Consider the following 24765-nt stretch of genomic DNA (forward strand, 5'->3'; position numbering starts at 1 on the left):
CTTTGGGGGGCCGCTACCCCAAAGCACCCTCCCAATGTTGAGGGCATGTGGCCTGGTACTGTTCAGGAGGGGGGCGCTCTCTCGTTCCCCCCTTTTTTCCTGCGGCCTGCCAGGTTGCGTGCTCGGATAAGGGTCTGGTATGGATTTTTGGGGGACCCCACGCCATTTTTTAAAAAAATGTTGGCGCGGGGTTCCCCTTAAAATCTATACCAGACCTGAAGGTCCTGGTATGAAATTTAGGGGGACCCCCACGCCATTTTTAAAAAAAATTCTGGTTTGGGGTTCCCCTGTGGGGAAATCCCATGCCGTTTTTATCAATGAACTTTTATGTGTATTGTCAGACCGACAATTCATTAATAGCCATGAGTAGTTTTAAATTTCTTTTTTTCCTGTGAAATGTCATTTTGCTGTCAGACTGTTCTAAACACGGGAAACATGCACCCCTTTATACTATAGACACCTCCCAGGTACGAAATTTAAAGGAATATTACACTTTTATTGTTTCACTTTAAGCATTATTAAAATCACTGCTCCCGAAAAAACGGCCGTTTTTAAAACTTTTTTTTGCATTGATACATGTCCCCTGACGCAGGACCCAGGTCCTCAAACACTTTTTATAACAATAACATGCATATAAGCCTTTAAAATTAGCACTTTTGATTTCTCCCATAGACTTTTAAAGGGTGTTCCGCGGCTTTCGAATTTGCCGCAAGCACCCCAAATTGTTCTCTGTTGGGTGAACTGGCCGATGTTCGAGTTGAACATGAGTTCAACTCGAACTGGAAGCTCATCCCTACCTGGTGGCAAGCATCGGGATGCTTCCTGCAGTCTGGGACATCCAAACTTACACCTGGATCCAAGGTCCGGATAGCAGGAGTGGATAGGAAAGGTACAGATACCAGCCGCCATGGAAGAGGAATTCAGAAGGTTGCGAGAGATGCAGATACAGTACAGAAGACCAGAATCAGAGCAGGTCCTGCTGGGATAGTTTGATTTTATCCGCTGCGAACTCTGGAAGGAAGTGCTAGCCCGTGAGCAGCAACACCAGGGAAAAGTTCTCCCCTCCATCGAGGAAAGGTACTGGTCGCAGTTTGGATTGCGGGTGCTGTTTTTGGGAGAAAAACCACAAAAGGAGCAGACAGCTGAATTAAGCAGGCTGGTCTGGGCAGAGATGCGGCTGGATGAGAGCTACAGAGCCCTCCGGTGGCATGTATCCCAAGCATGCCCTTGGATAGCGGATGACAGCTCAATGGAAGGCTTTGGCTACGGTGGCCTGGGACTGTTGTATGTGAAGCTGACAGGGGACCCTAACTTTGGGAGTGATTTGGAATGGTGGTTGGACGAAATCATGGATTACAGAGAAGGGCTACTGAACATCTCGGAGGTGCACTGGGCACTGGAAGATATAGAGTTTCTGGCCGTTCAGGAATGGGAGCTTGAGATCGCCTACAGACGGCTGCTAGACTCTGCTCAGCGCCAGGGCTGGGCTCCCTTTGCCTGGGACTATCAGCAAATACCAGTTGACAACTCTGAGATCCTGGCTGAAGAGTTGGCAGAGTAACAGGGTGCTTTGCCAACCTGCCCCCGCAGCTATGGATGCAGAGGTCTTATGGCGGATGCAGCAAGTGCTGACTCATGTTGATGATCCTGTTTCTGCATGGGATGATCTTGGATGGAGTAATGTGCCTGTCCAGCAACATGCCAGAAAATCGGCAGTGGAAAATTTGGAGATTGCCATCCCCAAAGCTGAAGTGCTGACAACAGGGCAGAGCTCTGCTAACCTCTGCTCAGCACCGATAGCATCTTCTGGGTTCCACGGACAGGAGATGGTGAACCTCTATCCCCAGACACCAGTTGCAGAGACAGGGGATTTGATAGACTTTTCTGCTGAGGAAGAACAACCTGATGAGCCTCCAGCATAAGAGCTGGTATTAGGGCCAAACTTCACTGTGCCCTGCCCAGCACCAACAGTAGTATCTGTGGAGTTACAAGTAACTTCCCCAGCTGAAGCGCTGGTCACCGGACAGAGGGTCCAAGACCTCTGCCCCACACCTGTGGCAGTGTCGGAGGCTCAGGGTGAGAAGGTGGCAATCACTTCCCAGCAGCAGATACAGGGGGAGAAGGGAGAGGAGGTGTTAGTCGTCCCTCCCCAACAGTTGGCCAGGGTTGGGGAAGCGGTCTTTTCTCCCCAGCAAAGATCCGTGCACCTGGGAGACAGTACCATAGACATGTCGTCCCAGCAGCCAGATGAGGGAACGGAACAGGAAGCAGCCAGCTCACCTCCCCAATGGCAGCTACATAGTTTGGGAGTGGAGGAATCCAGCCTCCTGCCCCAACGGTTAGCCAGAGCAGAGGTTGTGGAGTCCCCAGCAGAAGTGCTGGCAACAGGGCAGAGTGCTACCAGCCTCTGCTCAGCACCGGCAACAACTGTGGAGATCCAGGGAGCTGGGGCAGTCAGCCCCTCTCTCCGGCGACAAGCTGATGTAGTGAAGCTGCTACTCCCAGCTGAATTGCTGGCAAAAGGGCAGAGCGCCGCTGGCCTCTGCCTAGCACCTACAGTTTCTTCTCAGCTTCAGGGAACTGGGGCAGTGGGCCCCTCTGCCCAGCAACAGGCCAAGCCATGGAATGGTAAACACCACCCAGCTGAAGCGCTGACAGCCAGACAGAGAGTCAATGACCTCTTCCCCACACCTACTGAGGTCAACTATTCCTTGCAGCCAAGAAAGGAGGTCACGTGGACAGACTATGTGAGTTCACTTTGCCTCACGAACGCATGTCCAGACCAGGCGGAGGTCTGGGACCTTGTTAGTCAACTTTTGATGGGGAAAAAATGTGACAGACTCACCCGGGACAGAGGCTTTTGGAGGGGACTGAATGTCAGCCTCTTGCCTACCGATTATGGGCCCTGGCATTTGGGGGAATGGTGCGCTTTGTGAGCTGTATGCCTGGGGACCCTTGAGGTGGTGTTACTTTGGATTCAGGTCCTTGTCCCCCAGGACTCACAGACTCTGGGAACCCTGTGGATGCCATATTGGAAATGGTGACTGGGAGGGTATGTCTTGGATTGCTTAAAATGGGACAGTAATATTTATCCACAATATCTCCCAGGATATATGTAAAGACTATTCTTGGTTTGCTTGATTCTGAACTCAACATGTTAGTGGAGAAAGCTGATCACCTGGCCTGTAGAACTGGGTAGGAGCAGGACAGTCTACTCCTACTATAGTTTGTTGCTTACTAGGCTGAGGAGAGGGGAGATCACTCTTTGTATTATTAATTTTAATGAGCTCCTGCTATTGTGAGAAGGTGTCCTGTGTTTATACTACTGTGTGAAGCTCGGCGACCACAAGTCTGTCCTAAAGGTCATGTATCAGGCTCCTACTTACCAGACCGGCGAGTCCTGTCGGGCAGAGGGTAGGCTCCCTTACCCTCCGACTATCGGCCCCCTGGTAGAGTAAACAGGGGGTGCGACAGTACGGAGTGGTATGAAGGCCTGTATGGCTGTCCTGGTATTGCAGTCCGGGAGTCACAGGGTTAACAGCTGGAAAGACTGGAGTAGGCTGGAGCACCTTCACTGAGCTGAGCAGGCTGGTGTGGACAACAGGCAGGAAGTCTGCAGACAGGCTGATAGGATCCCAGGGAGCAGGCAGATGGATGGTCAGGAGGCAGGCCGGGTTTGACAACAGGCAGACGGCAGAGGTACAGTGGAACAGGCAAGCGGATGGTCAGACAAGCAAAGGTCGGTGCAGGCAGAGTTCAGAGAGAGGTCGGGGGACAAGGCCGGGTCAACAGGTATAGCAGGAACAGACAAGGTACACGGTCAGGCTCTGGAACGACTAGCTGTTGATTAGGCAGCACTGGTCACCAGAACTCACTGGCTTAAATAGGGCTTTTGGCGCCAAACGACGTGCACGCGCGCGCGCCGGCACACACAGGCACGCGCGCCCGCCAACGCCCGCGCGCGCGCCCCCGCACACCGGTGTGCACAGTGGAACGATCCTGGACACACACACCGGCGCCGCGAGGAGCCCGCACGGCGAGGTCCGCAGGAACGCGCGCGCCAACGCGCGCCGACGCACCCTGACGCACACCACCGCGGGCGCCCCGCCTGCCGAGGTAAGGACCCTGACAGTGCCCCCCCCTCAAGGGCAGCCTCCGGATGCCCAGCTGGGCCAGCCTGGGTGCATGGGAGTTCTTGAAGGCTCGTAGCAATTCGTTGGCATGTAGGTTACCTTCGGGTTCCCAAGAATTATCCTCGGGTCCATACCCCTTCCACTTAATGAGGTACTGGAGCTGATTCTGCCTCTTCCTACAATCCAAGATTGCCTCGACTTCGAACTCCTCCTCATTGTTGACCAAAACAGCCTCCGGTGGCTTGGCCTTACGGTCAGGAAAAGGATCGTGGATAACTGGTTTCAGTAACGAAACGTGGAAGACCGGGTGGATTCTAAGGGACTCAGGCAGACTAAGTTCAAAGGCAACATGATTCACCTTTCTTTTCACCCGAAACGGGCCCAGGAACTTAGGTCTCAACTTCCTGGAGGGACAAGCCAACTTTAGGTTAGTTGTAGAGAGCCACACTTGGTTGCCAGGCTCAAGGACGAGTTCTCCTCGCCTTTTCTTGTCGAACATCCTCTTGAAGGAAGCCTGGGATTGGGCCATGGTTTCCTGCAAGATCTTACAGTTACTAGAAAAGAACTCCATTGTTTCCGTTACTGCGGGTAGAGAACATTCCGGGATAGAACTGGGAAGGAAAGAAGGGTTGAATCCATAATTCGCAAAGAAAGGAGTCTGGTTGATGGCAGAGTGTAGGGAGTTGTTATACGAGAATTCAGCGACTGGTAACAAGGACACCCAGTCGTCTTGCGTAAATACAGAAAAACAACGGAGGTATTGCTCCAGCGTCTGGTTAGTTCTTTCTGTCTGGCCGTTCGTCTGAGGGTGGTAGGCTGAGGAGAACGCCAATTCAATTTCCAAAGAGGCACACAGTGCTCTCCAAAACCGGGAGGTAAATTGAACACCCCGGTCGGATACAATATTCGCGGGCACCCCATGTAACCTTACTACTTCCTTGACGAATATCTTCGCCGTTTCTACGGCTGTGGGAGTACCCTTCATAGGGATGAAGTGTGCCATCTTGGACAGCCTATCGATCACCACAAAGATGGTTGAGAAACCTTCAGAGGGAGGTAACTCCACAATGAAGTCCATTGATAGCATTCTCCAAGGTCTGTCAGGAATCGGTAAGGGTCTCAATAAACCCCAGGCCTTTGAGCGGTTGCATTTATTCCGGGCACAAGTGCGGCAAGAACCCACATACCTCTTACAGTCCTCCAGGAGACATGGCCACCAAAAGGTGCGTAGCACCAATTCTGAGGTTTTCCGGGCTCCGAAGTGACCCGCCAGCTTGTGGTCATGACATAGTTCCAGTACCAGTACCCTACATCTTTCAGGTACAAAAATCTTGCCTTCATGCCAGAGCAACCCATCGCTTAAACTGGTTCCAGTAGGTAGAGGAATTTCAGAGGAGGCCTGTTTAATCCTGGAAATTAAATCTCCCTGGAGAAGTAAGAAACTACCTGCAGGCAAAATAGTATCAGGAGGAGTACTTTCCTTGGAGTCGTGAAACATTCGTGATAGGGCATCAGGTTTTCCATTCTTGGATCCGGGCCTGTACGTGATATGAAAGGAGAAGCGGGAAAAAAAAAAGTGCCCATCTAGCCTGTCATGGTCTGAGTCGCTTGGCTGCTCTTAGGTATTCCAAGTTCTTGTGGTCGGTAAAGATGAGAACCAGATGTACCGCACCCTCTAGTAGATAGCGCCATTCTTCCAAAGCCGCTTTGATGGCCAACAGTTCCCGGTCTCCGACATCATAATTTTTCTCAGATGACGAGAGTTTACGGGAAAAGAATGCTACAGGAAACAAGAGGGCCTTGGGGCCCTGACGTTGAGAAAGTACTGCCCCCACTGCGATCTCAGAAGCATCCACTTCCAGCACAAACGGTAACGCAGGGTCCGGGTGCTTGAGAATAGAAGCAGAAGTAAACAGTCCCTTTAATTTCTCGAACGCTGCCTGTGCTCGGGACGACCAACAGAATCGTGCCCCCTGTCTAGTAAGTTCCGTTATTGGTGCAATGATCTTAGAGAAGTCTTTAATAAATTTCCTGTAGAAGTTGGAAAATCCTACGAAACGTTGGACCCCTTTCTTGTCTGTAGGAGCAGGCCAGTCCAGGATGGCCGATACTTTTTGTGGGTCCATCTTGATTCCTTCAACAGAAATAATGAGTCCCAAGAACTGGATACTCTGGCGTTCGAACTCACATTTATCCAGTTTAGCGTATAAGCCATGTTGCCTGAGCCGGACGAGAACATTCCTGACGTGCCTGCGATGATCCGCCAAAGAAGAGGAGAAGATGAGTATGTCGTCCAGATAAACGATGACGTAGAGGTCCAGGATATCTCTAAAGATGTCGTTCACAAAGTGCTGGAACGTAGCTGGGGCATTACAAAGACCGAAGGGCATGACCTGGTACTCGAAATGCCCGAAACGAGTGCGAAACGCAGTCTTCCACTCGTCACCCTCTCGGATGCGGATTAAGTTGTAAGCACCCCGGAGATCCAATTTAGTAAAGATTCTGGCAGTGTCCAGCCTTTGGAATAACTCAGGTACCAGAGGGAGCGGGTAGCGATTTTTAATCGTTATCTTATTCAATTCGCGGTAATCGATACATGGCCGCAGGGAATGATCCTTCTTTTCCACAAAAAATAAGCCCGCACCGGCCGGGGAGGTGGACGGGCGGATAAATTTCTTTTTCAGATTTTCATCTAAGTACTGCTTCAGGGTGCCCAGCTCCTGCTCAGTCAGGGGGAAGATCCGGCCAAAAGGTACCTCGGTTCCAGGAAGCAATTCGATTGGGCAGTCGTAGGGCCTGTGTGGAGGTAGCAATTCTACCCCCTTTTTGCTAAACACATCCGCAAAGTCTCGGTAAGGCTCAGGGATAGCTTGAAGCAGATCAACATCTGGATGTAGACAGAGGAGTTGGGTAACCTCACGGCCTGTCCCTTGCATGCAGTGTTGAAGACAATATCCAGAGAGGAACTCGACATTACCTGAAGCCCAGTTGATTTGGGGGTTGTGCACCTGTAGCCAAGGTATTCCAAGAATGACTGGAAAGAGGGGGGACGAGATGGCGTCCAGACAGAGATATTCATGGTGTTGCTGGCCCATGATGGCTTCTAAGGGGACGGTCTCCTGAGTGACCGGGCCGGAGCGGAGAGCAGAACCGTCAGCAAGATGAACAGCAAGGCTTTGAGTTTTGGTTTGGAGAGGAATGGCATGTTGAGAGGCAAAGGTCCGGTCGATAAAACAGCTGCAGGCTCCAGAATCAATGATAGCTGGGACTTGGATGGCCTTTCCGGGAAGCTGTAAAGTGACAGAAATGGTTAGGTGCGTGCCCATAGTGGGTACAATAGTAGCACAGGTACGAACATCAGAACGACACTTACGCATCTTGTTGGGGCAACCGCTGGCGTAGTGCCCAGATTCCCCGCAGTAGAGGCAGAGGTTGTGTGCCCGCCTACGTGTCTTCTCCTCTGGGGTCAAAGAAGGACGGAATAGACCAAGCTGCATTGGTTCAGGTGCATCATAGGTCGAGGCAGGTGGTGGAGCGGGAGATCTGCTGGGAGGACAGGGTACTTGTGGAATCATCCAGGTGGGACAAAAGGTACTGGTGGTTCTTTCAGTACGTCGTTCTCGCAGTCTACGGTCTATTTGGATGGACAGATTGATAAGCTCTTCCAAGGTCTGTGGTACCCCTACTCGTGCCAACTCATCTTTGAGGGGTTCTGACAACCCCATCCTGAACTGATGGCGCAACGCAGCGTCATTCCACGCCGTGTCAGAACTCCAGCGTCTGAACTCGACGGCATAGTCTTCAGCTGCTCGACGGCCTTGACGAAGGGCCTGTAAGGTGGCTTCCGCGGTGGCAGTGAGCTGGGGGTCTTCGTATAGTTGGGACATGGCTCCAAAAAAGGCCTCCAGACTATCCAAGGCGACTGATTTTTGCTCCAAGAGTCGGTGGGCCCATGTTTGAGGTTCACCAGAAAGTAAGGAAATAACAAAGCCCACCTTAGTGGCTTCCAGGGAGAACGTGCGTGGCAGTAGGGCGAAGTAAAGGTTGCAAGCATTCCGGAAGGCACGATACCTACTTCGGTCTCCGAGAAATCTTTCGGGTACTGGTACTTTTGGCTCAGGAGGTAACATGACCACAGAAGGTGTTGAGGTGGCTGCTGCGGACCCTGGTGGACCGGAAGGTGCGGACAAGGCCTGTACACGTTCTTCCAAGCTGGAATATCCCTCTTGTAGGCTTTTCACCGCCTGGGTTAGACCCGCCAGATGTCGGCAAAGTTCATCCATGGGGGAGGCCCCCTGCCCGGACTCGGTCATGGCTGCCTAATACTATCAGGCTCCTACTTACCAGACCGGCGAGTCCTGTCGGGCAGAGGGTAGGCTCCCTTACCCTCCGATATCGGCCCCCTGGTAGAGTAAACAGGGGGTGCGACAGTACGGAGTGGTATGAAGGCCTGTATGGCTGTCCTGGTATTGCAGTCCGGGAGTCACAGGGTTAACAGCTGGAAAGACTGGAGTAGGCTGGAGCACCTTCACTGAGCTGAGCAGGCTGGTGTGGACAACAGGCAGGAAGTCTGCAGACAGGCTGATAGGATCCCAGGGAGCAGGCAGATGGATGGTCAGGAGGCAGGCCGGGTTTGACAACAGGCAGACGGCAGAGGTACAGTGGAACAGGCAAGCGGATGGTCAGACAAGCAAAGGTCGGTGCAGGCAGAGTTCAGAGAGAGGTCGGGGGACAAGGCCGGGTCAACAGGTATAGCAGGAACAGACAAGGTACACGGTCAGGCTCTGGAACGACTAGCTGTTGATTAGGCAGCACTGGTCACCAGAACTCACTGGCTTAAATAGGGCTTTTGGCGCCAAACGACGTGCACGCGCGCGCCCCGGCACACACAGGCACGCGCGCCCGCCAACGCCCGCCCGCGCGCCCCCGCACACAGGCGTGCACAGTGGAACGATCCTGGACACACACACCGGCGCCGCGAGGAGCCCGCACGGCGAGGTCCGCAAGAACGCGCGCGCCAACGCGCGCCGACGCACCCTGACGCACACCACCGCGGGCGCCCCGCCTGCCGAGGTAAGGACCCTGACATCATGTCTCTGAGTCACCTAGTCTGGGTAAATGATTTAGTAAACTAGCTCATGTTAATTAGGTTTCTGATTACAGTTGTATTGTTAGAGTAATATGAGCAGGAGGGGGGAACCTCCTCTTTAACTGTATGTAAAGACTTGTAATTTTGGTTCTAATAAGAGAGTCCATGTTCAGTAAATAAGCAAGTACCATCTTGTTTTGTGCTTGTGAGCGGTTGGAATATCTGATATCACTCAAGCGGAGTGTGTGACGTTCTGTTACATAACCTATATGAGTTTTTAATTGTTTTTTTAACCTAATTTATCCAAGTTGCCATTTATCTATATACATCAGTCTAGCGCCACTGTTTGTCATTGTTTTTGCATGTCTGTCAATCTACACATAGGGCAACGTTTAGTGAGAACAGCTAGTGTCTTCTATCCTTACAGGAGTACAAGTCTATTGATTTTTAATAATTTCTGAAAGTTGGGAGGTACATCTGCAACATGCTTTTTTTGCTCCCGCACTCACTTTACAGAGTACGGACTTTTCCACAATGCATTGCAGAGAATGTGGAAACATTCACTTCAGTCCCCATCTCACAAAGGAGTTCAAAATACAATGTCATAAACAAACTTTCGAGTGGAAGCCATTTAACATATCAGTATAGCTAATAGTTTTTGGAAGTAAATGTAATCAGATGTGGGGAGAGTATACAATCTCCATTCAAGTAGGGTTCTTGGTGGAAACTGAATCCAAAGCCTAGAGCTGCAAGACAAGTATTCTGATCACACTTTTTTCGGTGTAATGAAAATTAGATGATGGATTATTCTCTCATGTGGCCTTATCTGTACTCTTTTTTAATTTCGGTAAAAAGTAGAGTTGCCCTTGGTTAACAGATTGCCCTGGAAAAATGAAGTCAGCAATCAGATTTTAAAGTTTGTGTGGGTAAGAGCTATTTTTTTCAGTTTCTAATGCCTTTGAGACGAAGAGCAAAGGAATAGAAAAAAATATTATTTAAAATAGTAATTTTCTCTTTTTAGAGATTAAAAGAGTAAATTACATTTTAAACATTAGCACAAAGCTTTAAAAGATTAAACTTTTGTCTGCTTGTACAAATGTGTCCTCCCTTTACAGAGCAGCTACCATTCCTGCTTATTGTTCTGCTTTACATACTGGAGAAGGCAGATTCCCAGGGCTGTCAGACGCACCTCTTAGGTTCATCATCATTGTAATTTATTGGATTTTCTTTGTAACAAACTCCACCTCTCTTTGCAAGGTGAACCGACTGCTCTGGTTATAGCAGAGGACAAAGCCAGTATTCAAAAGCAATTATAGGGCATTCTGGTAAGAACATTCTTTTGTAAATTCATTACTTCCCTTAAATATAGTCAAGCGTAAAGAGTAATAATAATATTAATAATGAATTGCTACTCTAGCGTGTTAGTTTATTATATTCATTGCAATAACATAAATAATAATGCCGTGTTTCCATTTAATTTTAGATGAATAATTTAACAGATTATATTACTTTTTCCTTGTATCACTAATCTGATGGATGTTAGTAGTATATTATGAATTTGAATTAATATGCATTGTAATTATTTAAAGGAAATATATTTTGAGATAGTATGGAGTCTATTTTTCCTGACTTCTGAAAATGCTAATTGCTTGGCTGACATTTTGATCCACTAGCTTTAATGCCTTTTGAGCTACTGATCTGGAGCAAGTTGGCAAATCAGACATTCTGACTTTCTTTAGATCTCCCAATCTGCATGTGTGTTTCAAAATATTGAAGCTAATGGATGAGAATTATAGCACTGTAAATAGCATTCTTAGATGCAGATCAGCAAGAAGCGAGCCTCACTATTTCTCATGTTACATATTCAGTACTACTGACATAGGTTATATGCTGTCTGCCACATTTGGACACAATAGTATACCTCAGTATGGGATTGTTGGGAATAGTAGTTCCCCAGAAATTGTCGGGTCATAAGTTGCTTGATTTTGTTGCGCTCACTCCCTTAATGTATATGATCAATTTGCAGGAAACCACTTACTGTCTAAACGACAGAAAATTCAGTTATCAAAAGGACATCTCCATCTCCCGTAGAAATATTGACATGCAGTAACCCACTTCTGATTACTTATCAATAGCAGTGCAAATCTGGAATGAGAACACCATTTCTATGCTCTATCAAAATGTTCTCTAGCCTTATGATAATTGATAATGCATCACATGTGACATTATTTTGTGGACGTTTTGACTATTTTGCTAAAAGTTTTGAATGGTTAAAAAATGTTATATATCTCTCTATCTATCTATACACCCTTGTGGCCAAAAGTTTTGAGAATGACACAAATATACATTTTTACAAAGTCTGCTGCTTCAATTTTTATGATGGCAATTTACACATACTCAAGAATCTTATAAAGAGAGATCAGATAAATTGCAATTAATTGCAAAGTCCCTCTTTGCCATTAAAATGAACTTAATTCCGTAAAAAACATTTCCACTGCATTTGTGAAGAAGGCTTCAGGGCGCCCAAGAAAGTCCAGCAAGCGCCAGGACTGTCTCCTACAGATGATTCAGCTGTGAGATTGGGGTACCACCAGTGCAGAGCTTGCTCAGGAATGGCAGCATGCAGGTGTGAGTGCATTTGCACGCACAGTAAGGAGAAGACTTTTGGAGGATGGCCTGGTGTTAAGAAGGGCAGCAAAGAAGCCACTTCTCTTCAGGAAAAACCATAAGGGACAGACTGATATTCTGCAAAATGTACAGGGACTGGATTGCTGAGGACGGGGGTAAAGTCCTTTTCTCTGATGAATCCCCTTTCCGATTGTTTGGGGCATCTCGAAAAAACCTTGTCCGGAGAAGAAAAGGTGAGTGCTACCATCAGTCCTGTGTCACGCCAACAGTAAAGCACCTTGAGACCATTCATATGTGGGGTTGCTTCTCAGTCAAGGGAGTGTCACTCACTCCCAATTTTGCCTAAGAACACATCCCTGAATAAAGAATGGTATGAAAACATCCTCTGAGAGCAACTTTTCCCAACCATCCAAGAACATTTTGGTGAGGAACAATGCCTTTTCAAGCATGATGGAGCACCTTTCCATTGGGCACAAGTGATAACTAAGTGACTTGGGGAACAAAACATCGAAATTTTGGGTACATGGCTAGGAAACTCCCCAGACCTTAATCCCATTGAGAACTTGTGGTCAATCCTCAAGAGACAGGTAAACAAAAAAACCCCACAAATTCTGACAAACGCCAAGCATTGATTATGCAAGAATGCGCTGCCATCAGTCAGGATGTGGCCCAGAACTTGATTGACAGCATGCCAGGACGAATGGCAGAGGTCTTAAAAAAGAAGGGTCAACACTGCAAATATTGACTCTTTGCATAAACTTAATGTAATTTTCAGTAAAATCCTTTAACACTTATGAAATGCTTGTAATTATACTTCAGTATACTATAGTAACATCTGACAAAACAATCTAAAAACACGGAAGCAGACTTTGTGAAAATTAATATTTGTGTGATTCTCAAAATTTTTGGCCAAGGCTGTATATATCTCAAATCATATGTCTGGCTATATACAGTATATATAAGCCAGACACGGAAGCCTGATGTGTCAAGAGACATATTTATTTTATTTGCAAAGCCATCTAATATTTATCATTGTTCATCAGACTCATTTTACAACAGGGATCCATAAGGGGATTTACTTGCCTTCCACTTTGTCAGTATCATTCAATGCATCAATCTGTCTCCAAATCCCAGAGGTATAGTTGTACTTTGTAAATTTGGGGAACATGTGATATTTTCTATGGCTCTCTATGGAAGTGTGCACAGATGGTGTAGGATTCATCAAAATCAGATCTCACACAGTACTTTGGGGCACTCTGAGTACAGCAGGACAGAGGGGAAGCAATTAGATAAGAATATCATCTTAAAGAATATGCTGTATACAGGCATTACCTAATTTTAATTCTAAATCTCTTTCTCCATCTCTAGAGCATATCCCAGCATTTTTTCTTTTTTTCTTGTTCCTAAAGTGAGAAATTGCTTTTATTACTCCCTATGACATTACGAAGCTTGTAAGATTTTTGCAGAGATAGTTGCTGGGAGGTCAGTTACTACGGACGAAGACATCTCCTACAGAACCACATCCCCCAAGACCCCTTTCCCTACATGATGTGTAGGCAGGCCTTTGGAAGTCAAGACACAAGCAATATTTCCTGGTACAAAAATCAATGTACATGGAGGGGGACAAGGAGGATAGGGATAGGCAGAGTTCTGTATTCCAGCAGGCAGGGTTGGCAAAGCTGATTGGGATTTTAGTGCACAAGAGGCACAATTTATTGAGTGAATGTTCTCAAACCATTTAGTAAATCAGCCTTACTGTGTTGTCAGCCTAAACAGGAAGTTTGGTGCACACTGTATTTCTGGCAGCTTAGCCATTATTTTTCTGGGCATGAAGCATCTTTTAAGGTGGGAAAATGTACATGTATTGGAGAGATGTGTTTTTGTTTTTTTTATTTGTCTTGACATACACATTCCTGCAGAGGAATGTGGGCAAAATACAGGTTGACTTAAATAATGTTTTAGGCAGATATAATGTAAGGTTCATTATCCCCTGTGTTACTGAAAAGGTCTATCATATGTATTATTTTACATTTTTCATTAGGGCTAATTCATACTGTGTGAATGTAAACATTGAATGTTATATGTATTGGTTCGATGCGGTGCCATTCATTCTGAATGGCACCTGTGACGGGAGTCACTTTGGGCGGGGGGAACCCAAGTTACCTTGCAGAGCACTGGAAGCTCTTTGTCCAGCTCCCCAGCCCCTCCTATGTGTAAGTCATCCTGTGTCTATTAGGGGCACAGGGTGATCGAGAACTCCAGTCTGACCTAAAGAATATATGAAGATAAAGTCCACTGTGCATCAGAGACCATTGCTACTGGTTTGAGGTGGGGTGGGGGTTGATATATGTTTGTTAGGAGTGGCCGTATCCCATTGTTCTATTGTGTCTATCTGTCTTGGGAGCAACCTATTATGGGATGTATATTTCTATGTGGATTAACTGTGAGAGGGGAGGGGAGGAACCTCCAACAGCTCTCCCTGTTGATTAGTCTACTGATGAGAAGTTTGAATATCTCTGTGTGCCTGTGTTCAAATAAACAGTTCATGTTCAGCAGCCAAAACGAGTACTGCCTAGTTATTGGTTGTCAGCAGTTTTAATATCTGATATCAATTTTCAGACTGGAGGAAGAGGTATATGACGAAAGCACTCAAGCGGAGTGTGGGACGTTTCATTACAGCACCCCCATGCATCTTGCCAACAAGCAGGCATTGCATTGCAGAGCAGTGCAGTGCCAGAAAAGCTAAATGCACCTTTTGATATTTTATTCAGTCCAGTCAAACGAACAGGCTGCCTTAATGCAATGCATGCTAATGTGCAGCATATTGCACATTAATGCAGTTGTGCTAAAGCAGCACAATAGTATTAATGAGCTCTTGATTGTCAGCTAAGCCCTTTAACACAATATTATAACCGTCACATGTGTGACATATCTCCGGTAACCTCAATTAAAACAAAGCATTGGAGAGAACTGGGTTAAATACAAATGATATTTTGGAATCTGGAGTTTTACATGTAGTTTAAACATTCCACTAATGTGTACTCATTCAGTCAGATCTTCTTTTAATAGTTTTATATCATTAGAACTCCCAGTAGTGCCCTTAATGTAAGGAAAATACCCCAGTAAACTATCCTGGTAAGATAATTGTTATTTTATTAACAGTGCTGTAATGGTGTAATACTGAGAAACTGAGTTAGTAATGCTACCATTATAATGTTAATGAGATGTACAGTTATTGTGGATATGGATTTTCTGGACACATGCTGTTAGAAAAAGTATTTTTATATTTATGTTTAACATTTTCCTTGTATATTTAAAAAAATCAGATGGAAAAAAAGAAACTAGAAAGAAATAAGGAAGTAACTGCATATAACAGCATATAAACTTCAGCAAACGCATATAATACTTTATTGTACAGCGACAGAAATTGAAACAAGGTCACCTATTTCAGACTGTCCCTTAGCAGCAACATCATTATGGTGAAAAAAACAAACAGATTTTAGGAAGAACAGGCCCCAGACATGTATCATTGTGTTGGTGATTGTTAATATATTGGGATTTTACCACACCTAGTTTGATAAGGTAACACAAAAGCCCTTCCCAGGTGTGGCATTATACAGTATAGCTAGTTCCCACATCTACTTTTCTTATGCAAATATATAAAAAAAAGTGGTCTGGTTTGGTATGGGTGCTTGTGACCTGGTGACATTTCCGATGTTCTTGGGGAAAAATGATGGTGATGGGGGTACAGGTCCAATTAAAATAGTGTATTTAGATTTGTTGCTGAAACATCTGCTATAATGGAGGTGCCATGTTGCCATATATAAAATTGATGTATTGTTAGCACAATACTTGGATAATTTTACATTCACTCTTTTAATATGGATGCAGCACATGGGCAGTATAATGACATCTAATGTAGTCAAATAGAAAGATAAATCTGGCCTGCTAATTCACCAAAATACTAGTTGTTGCACATATTACTTTTTTTTTTTTTTTTTGCTTTCAATAAATTTTTATTAATAGAAGTTTTAGTCTTAACAATTCTAGCGTACATTTCAAAAAGGAAGGTATAAAGGAACAACAAGTACATGTAAGTTCAGTGCGAAGCCTCGCATAATAGTTTTCATTGAACAGCATATTGTACAGTACCAGTATTCATGCCAAGAATTGCAACCAGGAATATCGTATCCCATGAGCAAGAATGAATTAAAATATATACTCTGCAAGTTCCATCAACAATATGAGACAGAGAGAACACTTGGTTGGGGGAAAGAGGTACATCTGGAAATGTAGAAAAGAAGACTCTTGGATCCGTGAGGTTACTAGGGTCGGGTGAGGCACCCACATCCGCCCCATAAGGGAGCACGCTGCGGGCATGGCCCCCCCCCCGAACCCCAGATCCCAGACAAATTCGCCCTAAATGGGCGTACCCTATAACTTTATACTAATATGTTAACTTGAAAATTCTACCCTACTAATGCCCATGGTCAAGTGACCTCTCAAACATTGCGAGAAATTGGCAGGCTTGGGGGGAGGCCTATACGGCTAAGCAACCCTGGACTCCGAGGAGCCCAAGGATTGTAGAGGTAGATCCCTACATCTCTAAGATAAATTACAATTAAAGTCTCAGGGTAAACCAACATTTAGAGCAGTGGTTCTCAACTCCAGTCCTCAGGACCCACCAACAGGCCAGATTTTAAGTATTACCTTGGGGAGATGCAGACAAGAATACTGCAATCACTGAGCAGCAAATGATATCACCTGCAATGTATTTCAGTTATCTTGCAAACCTGGCCTGTTAGTGGGTCCTGAGGACCGGAGTTGAGAACCACTGATTTAGAGGATTCAACAAGACTCAATGAGAGAATACGAGGATAAGAAAGGGAGACCAAAAAAGGGGGGAGAAGAGGGGAGAGAGAGAAAAAGATTTGCATGTAGGAATGGTTAACAATAGAGTCACTCAGAGCACATGTTGGTCTGGTGGGCTGACGCCAGGATATAATGGAATGTGGCAGAAATTAGCCCAGGGCTCCCAGGTAAGTTCGAACAAGCGAACTTTGTCTTGTATAATGCTTACTATCTTCTCTTGCGCCATAATCCAGGATATTTTATGCTTCACCGCTGCGAAAGGGACTCTGTGTTTTTTCCAACAAGATGCTATTGTAATTTTGGTGCCCAGCAAAATAAAAAAGATCAGTTTTTGGGTATATTTGTCAACCTTTTCCACCTGCAGATTCAGTAGAGCAATCTCTGGATTTTGGGGGATCTGAATGGTGGTTACTTTACGATTCACTGAGAAAACTTTGTTCCATCAGCTCCTTATTCGTGGGCAGGACCACCATACATGGTACAGTGTGCCTATATGGTTACACATGCGGAAACACAATGGGGAAGCATGTATATCTTCGCAAGAAGAGAGGGGACCCTATACCACCTCATGAGTATCTTAATTCTAGCCTCAATCAATGAGACATTTAAGATTCCTTTAAAGGAATGTTGAAAGCAGGAGAACCATTTATCCCGTTCCCAGGAAATATCAAGGTCTTTTTTCCAGGACAAGGCGTATGGAGGCTTGGACACCACTGAAGCTAGCGATGCAAAAATGATGGAAATTCCCCCTCTCTGATCCGTTGCATCCGCACACCATGATTCATAGTTAGTGACCTTGGGAGGGTCCGATTTATTTGGCCAAATGGATTGAAGGAAATGTTGTATTTGTATAAATCTGAAACGTTCAACTGGAGGCATCTCAAGCTTACTGGTACAAAACGCCAGAGATAACGGGCCTGTGGATGTGAAGTAATTTCCTATTCTAAGTAAGCCCTTATTCAGCCACCAGCTAAACGCTAGAATATTCATTCCCGGCGGGAAGTCGGGATTATGGAATATATGTGTCAGGGGTTTGAGGGCGGAGATCAGGGAGGGATTTCTGTGAAGTCGATCACACAAAGCCAACAAGTGGGATAATGTGGGGGCTAGAATAGGCGGCCTCAGTTTAGTTGGGGACCAAAGCAAAAAGTCAATAGTGTGGAGAGGGACTGCATGGCGTTCCATTGATACCCAATCTGGTTTCGGGCCTTTTGAGTACACAATGGAAATCTGGGCCAACTGAGCGGCCTGGTAGTACCACCAGATGTTAAGTAAGGCTAGACCACCTTGCGATTTAGGTCGGAATAGGATGTTCTGTGAGCAACAACTACCCTTCGAGCCCCATATAAATTTTACAATTTTGGATTGGAGCAGCTGTATTTGCGATTTCTGGATAGGGATGGGTAGGGACCTAAAAAAGTAAAGTATGCGGGGGAGGAGGGTCATTTTGACTGCATTAATACGGCCTAGCCGGGATAAGTTATGCTTATCCCAAAGGGAGAGGTCTGATATCAGTTTGCGGAAGATGGCTGGGTAATTAGATGAGTAGAGGGAGGCTATACTAGTGGAGAGATTAACCCCTAAGTAAGGAAGGGAAGTCGCATTCCAGGAAAACGGGAAATGATTTTGTGAGCTAATTAAAATATTGGGAGGGACCGTAATGTTCAAGGCTGATGATTTGGACACATTAACTCAAAGGCCGGAAACCGCTCCAAACTTATCAAGCAGAGAGAAAATATTAGGTGTAGAAATCAGAGGGGAAGTTACAAAAGCAGCAAATCGTCAGCAAAAAGCATGCATTTATGCTCTTGTTTACCATATAACACCCCCTTAATATCAGGGTGATTTCTGATAGCAATAGCCAAAGACTCCATAGCTATAGCGAAGAAAAGGGGGGAAAGAGGACACCCCTGTCTAGTTCCCTTTTCTATAGCTAGCGGCTCAGAATAGTAGCCCTGCAGTCTGACCTGTGCACTTGGGTCAGAGTACAGGGCACGTAGTATGCCCAGGAAACGTGGACCAAAACCCCAGCGTTCTAAGACACTGAATAGATATGGCCAGGTTACCGTGTCAAAAGCTTTTTGCAAGTCGATCGATAACAAATAACCGTTTTGTTGGGGGCCCCCATCCCATTGAGAATTGAGAAGGGAGATGATGTCAACTGCTCTTCTAATCTGGTCAGGTCCTTGTCTCCCCGGGATGAAGCCCACCTGGTCCTTATGAATGTAAAGAGCTATGCAAGACGCTAGTCTATTGGATAGAACTTTTGTCAAAATTTTTAGATCGTTGTTGATTAAAGAGATAGGACGGTAATTGGAGACCAAAGAGGTATCTTTACCTGGTTTCGGGATGACCGATATGAATGCAAGGTTTAGGGCTTTATCCAGGGGAGAACCAGACCTGAGAGAGTTGAATAACCTGACCAGGTACGGGGTTAATATAGGGCCACATTTTTTGTAATACCCGACGGAAAAACCGTCTGGTCCCGGGGCTGAGTTTTGTTTAAGTTGCTTAATCACCCTGAGAACTTCCGATTCCGAAATCGGTTCATCTAGGAGCTCTGAATGTTCAGGGGATAGTTTGGGAAGAGGGAGGCTGTTCAGGAAATCCGAGATGGGGTGGCTAGGTGCTGCTTGCTCTTTTTTATATAGGGAGGTATAGAAATCATGAAATGCTTCCATAATGTGTCGAGGGTTTTGAGAGAGTTCTCCCCTTCGAGTGCGAATTTTGGGGAAGGTGAAGGATAGCGGTCTGGGAGACAATTTGGCTGCCAATTTAGCTCCTATTTTATCAGTTTGATAGTAGAAGCGGGCTCCTGACCAACGAATGATCTTTCCTCTGAGTACTGCTTTGTGGGCTGCCCACAATGTTTCTGGAGAGACCTCCCCAGTATTGTTTAATCGGAGTATTCCTGTATTTCCTTCGCTAGTATCGTGCATTGGATTGGGTCGCTTAAAAGCCCTTCGTTGAGGCGCCATATGAATTTTTTGCCTGGGTTGGGAGATTGTTGCATATATAAAAGGACCAAAGAGTGATCCGAGATGGTGGTGTCCCTGATGCCCACTTTAGTAGCCGAGGGGATATTGTGGGATTGAATAAAGATATGATCAATTCTGGTGTAGAGGTTATGGGGGGCCGAATAGTGTGTGTAATCTTTGGATCTGGGATTCATTTCTCTCCAAATGTCCACAAGGCCTAGGGAACACAGTGTGGAGGCTATCTTAGTACTCTGTTTTGGAGGTTTCCTAGACCGAGAGGGGCCAGGCCCCAATTTGTCTAGTGAAAAATCAAAAGGGAGATTTGTATCTCCACCCATTATTATTTTTCCTTCCAGTTGCGGACCTAGTGTGGACATCATAGCGGAAAAAAAGGAAGCCTGACCCTTGTTTGGGGCATAATAAGAAATAAAGGAGTACGATGTACCCTCAATCGTACCTTTTACTAAAATAAACCTGCCCGCGTGGTCTTTAATGACTTCGGAGGGGGAAAAATGAAGGTGTTTTGCAAAACAGATGGCAACCCCCTTAGTTTTATTGTCAGCTTTGGAGAGAAAAAACTGAGGGTAGTTCCCAGGTATGAAGGAGGGGTTGTAAGAGGACGGGAAGTGTGTTTCTTGTAATAAAAGGACTGCGATTTCTTGTGATTTGTAGTGATTAAATAGTTTACGTCTTTTGACCGGAGAATTCATCCCTTGCACATTGTGCGTAGCTATACAGAGGAGGGGAGGAGGAGTGATGGTGTCAGATTGCATGGATCAGAGGGGGGATATGCGCATCACATAATAAATGCTTACCTGAGATTTCAAGATTTGGGTACACGTCCAAGCCTCCATAGCCGGGGAGTTTCGGAATCTATATTGTAGTTGTGTTGTCGGGCGTCTGAGTAACCCTGAGGATAGGCAAGAGGGGGGAAGGAGGCAGTGGGGAAAGGTCATCCCTGAGAAGAAGAGACAGGACATGTTAAGAACAATGTAAAAAATAACTGTAACAAACCATACATTCGTCATGTAGCCTAAGAACAATCTAAGTTCACTTGCAGGAGGAGGGGGCTCTGCGCCACCCCCCGCAAGTTTTTCCCAAGGAGCAAAACCCCAAATAAGTGGGTTATGGAGTCGTCTCTGAGTGGGGGAAAATACCACTCTGAAACTGGTGGAGGCGAAGTGCAGCCGCTCCAGCCATACCGCCAGAAAAAAACGAATATAGAATCAGAAAAACAAAATTAAAAGAGACCGGTGAAAATTAGAGGCAAAACAGAAGCGTCTCAGCATCAGTTGTAAATCAGGCCCAAACCCTGCCAGAAGGGAAATGGGGGCTTGGAAAGTCAGTGTCCCAATGTCAGGAGATAACAGCAAAAGAACGTGGGGAAAAAAAAACAATGTTGATTGCAGACTTCTCATTAAGGTGGGCGTCCATCTTTGGATCTCTTAGCTTGATGTTTGTGCCATAAGGGTTGGATGGGGCTCATTGGAGGTGGTCTTTTCGCAGATTGAGGTGTTCTGGGGTCCAGAGCAGCGGCTGATGCTGGGGAGTGGGAAATAAGACCCAGTTGAAGCAACAAGCGTTCCCCATCACCAAAGTTCGTGAAGCTGTAGGATTTGTTTAAATAAGCAAAATTGAGGCGAAATGGAAACGACCATCTGTAAGAGATCGAATTTTGCGACAGGATGAGCAGGAGTGGTTTTAAAGATCTCCGTCGTTGAATCGTGAAGGGGGAGAGATCTGCAAAAATTTGGATGGGGTGTCCTTGGATGGAGAGGTGTTCCGTTTCCCTAGCTTTGTGCATGACTTCCTCTTTAACTCTGAAGAAGTGGGGTTTCACCACTATGTCTCTGGGAAGACCGTCTTGGCGGGGGGGTTGTAGAGCCCTGTGCGCTCGATCTAGTTCCAGTCTATAATCTGGTATGTCAGAAAGATTTTTGATAAAAGAGCGAACGATTTTGTCTGTGTCCTTGAACGATTCAGGCAGGCCTCTCAATCTGAAGTTATATCTGCGCGATTTTTGAGGTCATCGAGTTTTGAGTACGCCATATCTAGTTGTTCATGTAAATCATGGATCCTATCCGTATTCTGATTGGCAGCTGCAGCAGTTTGATCGGTCTTAGCTTCAATCGCTTCAATTCTTGCACCCAGATGCTGTAGGTCAGCCTGAATAGTGGTGGTGATTTGTGAGGCAGTGTGAGCAAGAAAATGTCTTAGGAGAAGGGGAATTGGCGCTGTTCTACTAAATGTGCATAGAATGTAATTCATAGAAAACATATATACAACACAAATATGACACAATTGTATGTGAGTATATCCAATGTGCTCATAGATAGCCGTGGTATAGTGCAAAAAGGGCTCGTCCACCCAGTGCTATACAATAAAAGTGCAATGTGCTGAAAGTTATATAAATATGAATATGCATATGCGTACCCAAAATGCGTAAACAATACAAAACGGAACAAATGGTGATCTACTAATTAGACCAATATTGTGAAATCCCCAGCATAAATAAGTAAAAAATCCAAATAGCAACTCCAGTGATGAATAAAAAGTGCTAAGTGAAAACAATGGTCCAAACCCAAAAAAAAAAAAAAAAAAAAAAAAAATATAGTTTTTAAAAAAGTCTCAGAAAAAATATTTTACATCCCAGGAAAAAACTTTATTCTATATGAAAAAAGACTTCTTAAATGTGTCCCTTGTATGAAAAAACTGTGAAATTAATGTTGCAGGTGTCCCCTGTCTTCCACCGCACCCCCACTCGTGCTCTCACTCACCAGACAGCCCAACCCCTGCAGGGGTAAAAGGCATGTAGGTAGACTCCAGCGATGTTGAATCCAGGAGAGAAGTCCTCAGCCCACTGTAGTGTATCCTTCAATGGTGTCAAAGGTGTCACGATATCCCCAGTATTAAATATCCATGTACATCAAGAAAAAAGATATGTCTCATAGCGTGAGTCCGTAAAAATAAATTTATTATCCAAAAAAGTAGTGAAACATAGACACAAGAGCTAGCAATGCTGCACAAGCCGGTTCAGAGCCTGGAGGGCAGCGTGGTGAAGCGTGCGTTCCACCGCCCGCCTGTCTGAAACTGGAACTGCTCGTAAACAAAAACGAAAGGTTGACGTATGCGTACCACGAGGCCACGCCTTACGCGTTTCGTCATCAAGACGTCATCTGAGGCGTGAGCAAGACCCCTTGAAAGCATATTGGAGAAAGTTTCCATTAATGATGAAAAGTCTGTGGGAATGGAGGCAGGGGAACCATTTTGAGCGCCTGGGATATAACAGCAATCACCCATCTGAGTGAGGGGGGACCATCCATGGGACTGCAGCTTATAGAGTCTGAGGTGGAGGGAGATAAAAGCCCATCCTGAGGTTACTCACTGTTTGGAGCTGCATCCTGTCGTTGTGTGAGGGCAATGGTGGGAAATCTTCTAAGGATTCCTCTGGCTGCTGTGTGAGGCCTCGAGCCGCGCTGGCGGTCGCCATTTTCGCTGAGGTCGCGATCTGAGGGCCGGGATCAAGAAGTCGGGAAAAATCCTGTCTAGCAGAGCCACCGGTCATACGAGGGGGTTCCTCAGGTCTCCGGGGAGTAAGGAGGGGGTCCGGTCTACTGATTCCTCCGCTGATGGTAGCTGTAGCGGTGGAATTAGGCTGGAGCGGAGCGGAGCTCTCAGAACGGGCGACCACTCATGGAGCCACCGCGCATGCGCCCCCACATATTACTTTTTGTATCACTTTTTACTAAAAATGGGTGCTACCCCTTAGAAACCACCCACTGCCATCAGACCTGACCTAAAAGTCTGAAGCTGATTCGTGGCTCTGGGAAAATGTCTGAAGTTCTTAGTAAGAAGAATGTGTTGATACACAGGGCCCTTGTTGCTTTCCTGATTGCCTAATGAGATAAAGTATACATAGAATAATATGCCCAGTCACCAGTACAGTACAATCAAGCCAGAAAACCTAAGAGCAATGCGTTTGCCTAAGGTGCTCCTCAGAACATGGAAAAGTCATGTCCCAAATGAGTAGCTTTTGTGATGTTGGTTTTTGCAAAGAATGTGCTATGACCATCATAGCATTACAATACTAGGTTAACTTATAACCCAATATCCAAAAAACCTTACACATCAAGTAAGTCTGTTTAAAAGTGTTTGAATTTTGGCAACCTGGAGCAATCTATACTTTTGGAATCTCTTACTTAATGGTAGCACTGGGCTATGTTAATTTTTAGCTCCTGGCAAACTGGCTGTTTTTGACGTAGGGGTTTTGGTGCCAGAAATTTCAGGACAAATTTCAGAAAAAAATACTTTTATAATGCTTATTTAAAAAAAAAAGGAATATTGTTTTTGTCAGGTCTGCCAGGAGACTCCAACCGTCCCTCTGGTTTGCTGACCGGTAGTCTTCTTTTCCGTGGATCAGGTGCATCGTGGAAAGACTTGACCTGCCGAGGGGCATGAACATTACAAGTCATTTCTGCAATGGAGTAGCCCTTCCAGTCCACTAGATACTGCAATTATCTACCCCAGCGTCGGGAATCCAGGATTTTACTAACTTTGTATTCCTGATGGTCATCCACCGAGATCGGAGAAGGACATCTAAAGGGTAGAAGCTATTCTTACAAAAATTTCTTTTAAAATAGTAGGTCTGGGTCATAGTAAGATGGCATTGAGCTTCTTGGAATACATTGGATGAAATTATATAACCCAGGAAGGGTATTTCTGGTAGTTAAAAGGAGCACTTTTGGCGTACAACCTATGATCCCTTAAATGTTGGAGAACAGTGCGTAGATGGCAGCGATGATGCTGTATAACCTTAGAGTGAATGAGTATATCGTCCAAGCATACAACAAAAGTGTCGAGTAGATCTCTGAAAATCTTGTTTATGAACTCCTGGAATACAGCGGGGGCGTTGCAAATGCCAAATGGCATCACACGGCACTCATAATGCCCTGTACAAGTATTGAAAGCGGTCTTCCATTCGTCTCCTGCTTTGATCCTAATGAGATTGTAGGCAGAACGAAGGGCCAGTTTGTTAAAGATCTTTGATCCTTGAAATCTTTTAAAA

General features: G+C 45.7%; 1 protein-coding gene across 1 annotated transcript in view; it reads left to right on the forward strand.

Annotated features, from left to right (window-relative positions):
* The first annotated feature begins 10366 nt into the window (after positions 1 to 10366).
* The window catches only part of LHFPL1 (LHFPL tetraspan subfamily member 1), a 38772-nt gene continuing 24373 nt past the window's right edge, over positions 10367 to 24765 (forward strand). The window contains exon 1 of the mRNA XM_073599346.1: positions 10367 to 10547. The gene's annotated coding sequence lies outside the window, so the exon portion shown is untranslated. The remainder of the gene's footprint in view (positions 10548 to 24765) is intronic.

This window comes from Aquarana catesbeiana, linkage group LG09 (genome assembly GCF_042186555.1).
Source record: "Aquarana catesbeiana isolate 2022-GZ linkage group LG09, ASM4218655v1, whole genome shotgun sequence".
Classification (NCBI taxonomy): domain Eukaryota; kingdom Metazoa; phylum Chordata; class Amphibia; order Anura; family Ranidae; genus Aquarana; species Aquarana catesbeiana.